Below are 8124 nucleotides of genomic sequence, written 5' to 3' on the forward strand. Positions count from 1 at the left end.
AAAAGAAAAAGAAAGGAAGAAGAAATAAATATTTGAATTTTACTTTACTATTCAATTCCTTTACGTTAATAATATGATATATAAATGATGGCGAAAATAGTCAAATTGTCTGGTTGCCAAGTAAAAAGTAAGACCCCCCCCCCCCCCCTCCGAGCTCCCCGTACAAACGCACGGACTGTACCGTATACGTGTTTCCGGTTCCGCCATTTGAAAAAAACCGTTCGTAACTGCTCAGCTGAACCCGAAGCTTGATGAAGAAGGCCGTCAATATTTCAACAAAAACTAACAGAATATGGATCAGATTCGGACAACGACTTCTTAAGACATTCACACAACAGGCTAAACAGTAAGTTAGATCCATTTTTCGTAGTTTGGCGCGGCATGCACTTAAATTTCTTCGACTTTTTAATCATTACCGTACGGCCACTGCACTGCCGTTGTTCCCGATCGCTTATCGGGTGGGGGCTGATATGATCTGCGGTGTGCGCGGCCGGGGACGGCCAACGGCTGGCTAAGTTAGTAGTAATGGCGGCGGTGAGGATGTTTGTATTGTCATGATTGTAGCAAGGTCAGGGGTGGGCGCTAATGTAGTTTCGCACCGGCCGATTAATACCAGCATACCTCATCACCAATATTTGTTCCCAAATGTCATGACAAGTCTCTCAGTCACATTTGAAGTCAATATATCCACCACTTTTCAAAATATCGTGATCGGGAATGGCTGTAGGCCTAGCCAGGCGGCTTCTAGAGAGTGAAAATCATTTACTAACGTAACTTCGTAAGGTCACTCTCATATGAAGCCAGGGATCCTTTCTCATATACCCACACAGAGGAAGCCAAAACTTGAAACTTTCACCCCCGGCCCCGAGATTTCTACTTTCCTTCTAAAAAAAGATCTAGCCTAACGTTAGACCTAAATCATGTACATGGGATAAAACTTAATTTCCAACATTTCTACGCTCTCGTCGTTATTTTTGAAGAAGAAATTCATTCCAAAAAATGCGAAAAATATCATGATTAGACGGAAGAGACTTGCCCGATGTTTACGCCGCCATCTTGTTTTCTATTGTTCTTCGCCAACGTTACAGACGCGAACTTCGAGACCATGAACTCGATCTGATATTCTGAGTGACAGAGGTGGGATTTTATGGGGGTGGGGAATATAAAATTCATGCAACATCTTGATTTTTAAAAAGAATTAAAACTAATATTCTTACTTTACACAAAGTTTCATTTAGTTCCATGCTTTTATCAGTCTCAAAATTGGTGATTTAGAGCCAACATGAAGTTCCTCACACATATTTATAATTCGCTGCCGATTTCAAAACATTGCATGCGGATGCAATATTCGCGAGATACCGGGCCTGGTCTGACCCGACCGACCTCACACGCATGCGATGTATTGAATATTGATACGTGTGAGAAACTTCATGTTGGCTCTAAATCATCAATTTTGAGACGGATAGAGGCATGGAGAAGAACTGAAACTTTGTGTGCAGGAAGAATATTAGTTTTAATTTTTTTAAAGAGCGTGATGTTGCATGAATTTGATATCCCCCCCCCATAAGATCCCACTTTTTGTCACTCGGAATATCAGATCGACAGATCCAGTTCACGGTCTCAAAGTTTGGGTAGGTGGAGCGTAGTGTAGCAATAGTGAAGTGGGGTGGAGCCTGCACAAACTTCACTCGAGGTAGGCAATCCCACAAATTTAAAAGAGGTTTCTATAAAATCAAGTCCGGCCTTCTATGAACATGACAAACTTACGAAAAGATGTGAAGTCAATTCACCCTAAATATCATCAATATCCCTCAAATAGCTTCATTTAAGCACTAATTTCTCTTCCGGTTGATAAAATATGGATCCGTCTTTAATTTCCAAAATTGTTCGTCTAACTAGCTAAAGGACGCATGTTTTATCTACATGTTAAAGACACTACATAGAAAAGACTAGGCACAAAGACTATTATACATGTAAATCGATGCAAAGCATTACGCGATGTCGGCAAAGTGCCCAATCTTCTTATTGTAAAGACTTTAGCGACAATAACAGACTGTGAGTAAGGTTAAAATGCTCCTCTACTTTTAATGTTTTCATTAGTGCTGTTGTCGGGAACAAAAATCCATGTCGACATGTCGCTTAAAAATTAATCCCGACATCGACAATGTCAACATGAAAAAGGGACCGTAATTTAGCCTGGGCTCCCTAACATAAAAAAAAAGCATTCGATCGTGGAACAACACTCTCAATCAAATATATTCACCTTGACACGAGTGATATCCCCACACTAGATCTATATAATACAGGCTCAGTTCGGGAATTGAGCTTCCAAAATCACCGATTTAATCCACATTTTTTTTCTGGAGAATCAAGTTTTTGTACCAGGATCCGGTTTCGAAAGCATTGCTCAATAACACTCGTAGCCAATTTGAGAATCACCAATTACAACAGTGATCATTGCTGCAAACGCAAGCTCCTCAATTTGACAATGAAAAGTAATGAAAATCGACCGATAATTTCAGTATCACTTCCGCGGCGATCTCCAAACGAATGAAGGGAAGTTTTCTGTGACTTCGTGATATGAAGTAAGCGCTCAATTGCGGCAGTCACAACTTTGACAAAAACACGTGTTCGCTGCTGCTCACGTTTATGTGAAAAGTAATGCATTGAGGAGCAACGTATTATCAAGCACGGTGAATAGCGCGCGATGGGTACATATTTCCGTGGATGGGTACGGTGAATGCTACTCTCGCTATAACGGGATATCGAGGGCGGCTCGATCGGGCAGGCCGGCCCTGCACTGACGTATTTCTACTGCCGCACAGCTCGCAGATATTCTTTTTTCATTTAATGCGCTGCTAAGCTGAATAAACCTTTTAATCGCGCCAATTACTGTGGATAAATGCTTCTAACTTTTCAGCTAATCTTTACACTCGTGATTGTAGGCTAGACCCCTTTTTATTTTATGTTTACATGTCGATGTGGGTGCGTGCATGTCGACATGTCGGAATTTTGAAAATCCTTCGTATGTCGACATCAATGTCGATATGAGGCCTATCGACAACAGCACTAGTTTTCATTGATTTTATGTTGAATATTATTAAAGAATATGACTCTTTGCACCTGAATTGTAACACTGAAATATGGAAATGAAGAAGTTTTATCATGTATTTTTATTACATCATGTATTTGTATTAACCTGCAAATAAAATTTTACTATGTCACTCAAATTCATTTCATTTCATTAAAGATTCAAAGAGGGATCTCTGGATGATCGAGCAGCAAGTCCAGCATTATGTGGGAAAGATACTACAGGTGTACACAGAAAAGGCCATGTTCTTGTACAAGACACGGTTGGAGTTCATAAAAGGTGATTATATAGGCATTCACTTCAGTAGATATTATAATTACAAAATTAAGCAGATTGTATTCATGCAGTGGCATACAGTGTAATCCTTGTTAGAAGATGTAGATTTATTCTTCATTGTTTTATTAAAGAGTTTCAATATGTGCTTATGACAATTTGTTTGCATTATAAATTGTTTGTAACTCTTCGGCTTAGTTTGCTTTTATAAGCAAGAATATGCTAAGAGAGATAGCCGCAAGGACCTCATTATCCGATAGATATGTACTTGTGAAAAGAGATCTAGATGGGGGCAAAACACCTTATTTCTTGTATTTTTATGTTGTTCATGTTATCGTAATGGTATGTGTTTTTTTTTCTACAGATTAAGCTGCCTCGTGCTATACAGACTTGGATAAAAACAAGCTGTCCAATGAATGGTGACTACTCAAGAGGAGCCAGAAAGTCAACTAAAGCCAGGGTATTTTGGGAGTTGATATGGCCGGGGAAGGGGGGAGGGGGGGTTTCCAGGGCCCCCCCCTTCCTTGAGATCTTGACCGCACAATCGCGTCTAACATTGGCACATGGGTTGTCTAGGGCATAATTTACAAAATTAAATTGTAAATTATTTCACGCAAATTGTTAGTAAGTGATAATACTAATTTATGCGTAATTAGAATACAAAATCATACTTTTTCCTCTATTGCATTGACTTTGTACACAAAATCACGTTTTTGAGCAATTTTTGGTATGACATGTACTTACATAATGTCACGTTATTACAGAACCACGTACCGGGTGACACAAGATTGGTCTCAAAAGATGCACAAGACTAGAAAGAGGCATGTTTTAAAAAAATTGTGCGACAGCATGGTCGCCAAATTTTTGGAAGGGGGGGGGGTCAAATTGGTCCAATTTAACTAAGGGTTAATAACTGGGAGGCTGTTAGCTGCCTTTTTACTTTCAAGTCTTGCACATCTTTTGAGACCAAATTTGTGATGCCTGGGTACGCTGTTCCGAAATTTCGCAACATTTTTATGTATTAATCCAACACAAATACTGTTTCTTGCTAAAAATTCACAATTAGTATACCAGTAATATACATTTATCAAGTCAAATTATTTAATTACATTTATAATCATAAAAGCTTTGATAAAGTATAAAAAAAAACAAAGAGTTGTATGTAGGCCTGGGACTTTCGGGTTTTTTCTCTTCGGGTACCCGTGGTAATTTTCGGGTGGGTACCTGAAAATCATGTCACTTGAAATATGACTGGTGGAAAAACCCCATAGGTGACGTCATCAAGCCAATGCGATGCAAGCCAATTTATGAATGAAAATATAGTAAGCATGCGCATTGCAAGCCTCCCGTGCCCCACGCAGTATTCCATCGAAACAAGTTTCAATACTCTGTCACCTCGTACCAAAATCGACCTAGAATTCCACTTTCCTATATATCATATGAATTATAAAAGGTTTTCTCACCGATACTGCACAGGTAAGCAAATTTTTATTCTTGCTTTTCCGTCAAAATCTTACGAAGTAGCATCGATATTACATCGTGTTCGTGAGTTTGCATCGCTACGTGAACAAAGTCAATTGATTTCCGGGTTTCGGAGCGTCAAATGCGCCAGCCAATCACGATCGTGTTCCCATTTTCGGTTTATGATGAACTAAAAATGGTAACAAGAACGTGATTGGCTGGTGCTTCGTAGGTCGATTTTGGTATGAGGTGACAGAGTATTGCAGACTTGTTTTGACGTAATACTGCGTGGGGCTGAGGCTTGCAATGCGCATGCTATATTTTCATTCATAAATTGGTTTGCGTCGCAGTGGCTGGATGACGTCACTGCGCTGCAAAAGAAACATGGCGATGATTGAACGATCTCGGTCACATCATCATCACTTGAAAACTTGTATATTTATGGATATTTAGAGGGTAATTGGTGAAATTCAAAATGAGGCTTGTGTACTTTTGTAATGAGTTACAATCATGTCTTACACTACGCAATACAAATCAAATACATGTACATTATACTGGTGAGCAATTTTCGGGTATCGGGTATTGATTTTTCTACTCGGGTACCCGGGTTTTAGTCCCAGCCCTAGTTGTATGAAAATTTTCAAAAATAATGAAAGGTAAAAGAAAACAAGATTACAATGTCCATTGCAAGGGGGCTAGTCTAGCTATTCAGGATAATTGGGATTTTATTCAGTTTTTAATTGACATAACATTATGACAAGATCCCTCCATTTAGTGTATAAACAGCACATGGCCATGATTGAAATTCATATAACATTAAAGTATGCAAACCAGGCAGCTACATGTACATGTAGGACTCACTGCTTGTCAATTCTATTGTCTGCCAGGGTCAAGTGACATACAGTGCACATGTATAACATGTGTGAAAGTACATAAGAAAATCAGCTTTTTATTTTTGTACTGTAACATTGGGTGAACTGGTGATCACTTTGGATATGATGCTCTTCATATTGGTTTATTTTATGTATATGAATTTTTGGATAATCATTAAGAATTAAAGCCATTTACTTAATATATGGAAGCATAAGCCCATCAAAGAACAGAATTATGTCATGTACAGCTAATTCATTTTGCGTGATATTACAATTGTAATTGTTTACTTGAGCAAATAATTTGAATTGCTGCATGACCTAAACAATGACATGTTCCAATTCGAATAGTAACATGACCTAAAGAAGAGTTACTCCACCTCGATTGAGAGTGCTTATGTTAAATAATTGATGTTGCTACTTCAAATAATTGAGGTCAATCAAATTGGTCATAATTATTCAAGTCAATTTTGAGCTATATGTCATAATTAATTAGGTCATATACTAATTGAAATTACTAAATGACTCGAGTAGGTATGAATTCACATTGCCACATGACCTTAATTATTTTATGTAGCAACATCAAGTATTGAACATCATTTAGTTATCAATTATGACATGTAGCAAATCAAATTACATGCCGCAATTTCGTGTTTATGATGGGCTCATGCTTACATTCATATATAACCCTTCAATACGTAGTTGGAGCAATTCTTAGACAAGAAGACTGTGTAAAATGATATGCCTATTCAATGTCAAAAAGGTTAATGTCTCAATAGATTTGATCTACGTTTTGGCAAAGTAATCTTATGTTCATATTTTTTCTAACCTATGGTGAACGTTCTAAATCATGTGAAATTCATTCAAAAATATCTTTCAGTATTTATGGACTTAAGTGAATTCTGAGCAAAATGAAGTGATTATGATTACGTTCATGTACTTTAAGTTTATACTGGTGATCAACACATCATAATTTCATCCCTTACTGTATGTGCACCATGCATTATCTGTACATGCAGAAGTGGTTATCCATTGTTTCATAACATGGTTGAGTAAAGGATGTTCTGCTTTTAGTATTAAGCCAATCGGGTGTTGACAAGAAGGGGAAAATGCAATTGCTCAGCTATTACAGTTTTTTTTGCAACCATAATACTGGTTAAGCCTTGGTTACATTCGCCGGCTCGTGGCCTTACGTCGAGTCAAAATTAACAGTCTTAATCATCCTTGTACCAGCTACTACCAGCTACACGTGGGTGGTTTGTACAGGAATACCTAAAACTGCTGATTTTGTCTCGCCGTAAGGCAACCGGTCAAGGAATGTGACCAAGGTATTAATAATAATCGCTTATTGTTGTGTTAGAGGGAAGGATTCTGGGTCGAATCTAGCTTTCTTTATGTGATCTCAAAATGGCAGCAATGTATGAATAGTGAAAGTAGTTCATGTGGCATCTCAATGTTCATGGATATAAATCTTTGTACATGTCTTATCCTAAAGATGAAATGTTACTGCATTATTCTAGCAGTCATTTATGATATCAAAGATGTTCTATACTGTGCATAGTACAGCTCATACATAATAAAGGTATGTGAATATGCTTTTAACGTCTTTGCAAATTTGTGGGTTTTTTCATGCCTCTTTTCATTAGTCAAGATGTCAAAGTTGTTGTGCTGGATCACAGGAAATTCTTACAAACTACTACGCCTAACAAACCAGTGCAGGACTGTGTCGTGAGAAAATCGCACAGACTACTACAGGACAATACCATAGGATTGTCACAGGAAATCAACAAGAATACCCCTGCAGGATTACCACAGTAAAGTATCACAAGAAGGCTGCAGGATGAGACCAATAATGCCACAGAAGATATCAAAGATCAGTATCACAGGAATACCACAGGACAGTACTGCAGGAATTGTCCTGCGGTAAGGTCTCTTGGTATTCCTGCAGTACTGTTCTGTAGTACTTTCCTGTGATACTGGTCTGCGGAATTCCTAAAGTACTGTCCTGTCATACTGTCCTGTGATACTATTTATCACCACAGGATAGTATCACAGGACAGTACTACAGGAATACCAGACCAGTATCACAGGACAGTACTACAGGAATACCAGACCAGTATCACAGGACAGTACTACAGGAATACCAGACCAGTATCACAGGACAGTACTACAGGAATACCAGACCAGTATCACAGGACAGTACTACAGGAATACCAGACCAGTATCACAGGACAGTACTACAGGACACAGTACCAGAAGCCTGCGGTACTCCTGTAGTACTGTCCTGCGATACTGTTCTGTAGTACTTCCCTGTGATACTGGTCTGCGGTATTCCTGTAGTACTGTCCTGTCATACTGTCCTGTCATACTATCCTGTCATACTGTCCTGTCATACTATCATGTGATACTATCCTGTGATACTATCCTGTG

The 8124-nt window shown here is 38.6% G+C and overlaps 1 long non-coding RNA gene across 1 annotated transcript; it reads left to right on the forward strand.

The window, feature by feature from the left end:
- The first annotated feature begins 211 nt into the window (after positions 1–211).
- On the forward strand, positions 212–7296 carry LOC135154723 (uncharacterized). Its single transcript, XR_010294105.1, has 3 exons — positions 212–346; positions 3251–3370; positions 3729–7296. It is a non-coding gene; the product is annotated as an uncharacterized LOC135154723 (long non-coding RNA).
- The last annotated feature ends 828 nt before the right edge of the window (positions 7297–8124 follow it).

The sequence above is a fragment of the Lytechinus pictus genome, chromosome 7, assembly GCF_037042905.1.
Source record: "Lytechinus pictus isolate F3 Inbred chromosome 7, Lp3.0, whole genome shotgun sequence".
NCBI classification, from domain to species: domain Eukaryota; kingdom Metazoa; phylum Echinodermata; class Echinoidea; order Temnopleuroida; family Toxopneustidae; genus Lytechinus; species Lytechinus pictus.